This window comes from Mus pahari, chromosome 6 (assembly GCF_900095145.1).
Source record: "Mus pahari chromosome 6, PAHARI_EIJ_v1.1, whole genome shotgun sequence".
NCBI lineage: Eukaryota > Metazoa > Chordata > Mammalia > Rodentia > Muridae > Mus > Mus pahari.
The window spans coordinates 7,800,462-7,801,506 of NC_034595.1; positions in this window are offsets into that span (position 1 = coordinate 7,800,462).

Genomic DNA, 1,045 nt, shown 5'->3' on the forward strand with positions numbered 1-1,045 from the left:
TTTATTTTAAAATAGTAACTTTCATATAGTAGAATGCTAGCCAAATTCAGTACTGATATAAATATAAACTTCTTAGGTCAAAATATGTGGTCAGGCAAATTTTCTGAATCTCATAAAAGACAGTTTTCAAACCATATAAAATATTTAGAAACAATATACAGCAAAAACATACCACAATTTAAACTAAATAAAAGCTTTGAAAATATCCCAATCTTTGTTATGATTTAGAACACCCATTTTCAATAACTTAAAATATTATCTATACTTCCCATCTCTAAATTCTTCTGTTAAGAACCACTAGATTTAAATAATCCAAATATTTACCCATGCTAAGAAATTCTGACATTAAGGAATCTATCAGAAACACAAAAATCATGAAAACTATATTAGATTATAACAAGTCCTTCCAAGCCTTAGATAACAAAGGCAGTTTTCTACTTTCTAATAACACCTAAGGTTTATCTGCATAATGTAATTCATTGGTTGACCAATAATAAATAGCTTAAAGGGAATTTATTCACCTATTCAGTAATGTCTCATTATAAAGGATATTTTGACCAATATATCAAAATTATAAGTTCAATTATGCTGACACTTCTAGAAGTATTGTGCTGGCTAGTTTGTCAGCTTGACACAGCTAGAGTCATCTAAAAGGAAGTGAACCTCAATTGAGAAAACGCCTCCATAAGATCTGGCAGTAAGGCATTCTCTTAATTAGTGATTGATGGGAGAGGACCCAGTCCATTGTGGGTAGTGCCACGCCTGGGCTGGTGGTCCTGGGTTCTATAAGAAAGCAGGCTGAGCAAAGCCATGGCCTCTGCATCAGCTCCTGCCTCCAGGATCCTGCCCTGCTTAGTTCCTGCCCTCACTGCTTGTGATGATGAACTGCTTTATGGCACTGTGTCTTAGTCAGGGTTTCTATTCCTGCACAACATCATGACCAAGAAGCAAGTTGGGGAGGAAAGGGTTTATTTGGCTTACATTTCCATACTGCTGTTGATCACCAAAGGATGCAGGACTGGAACTCAAGCAGGTCAGAAAGCAG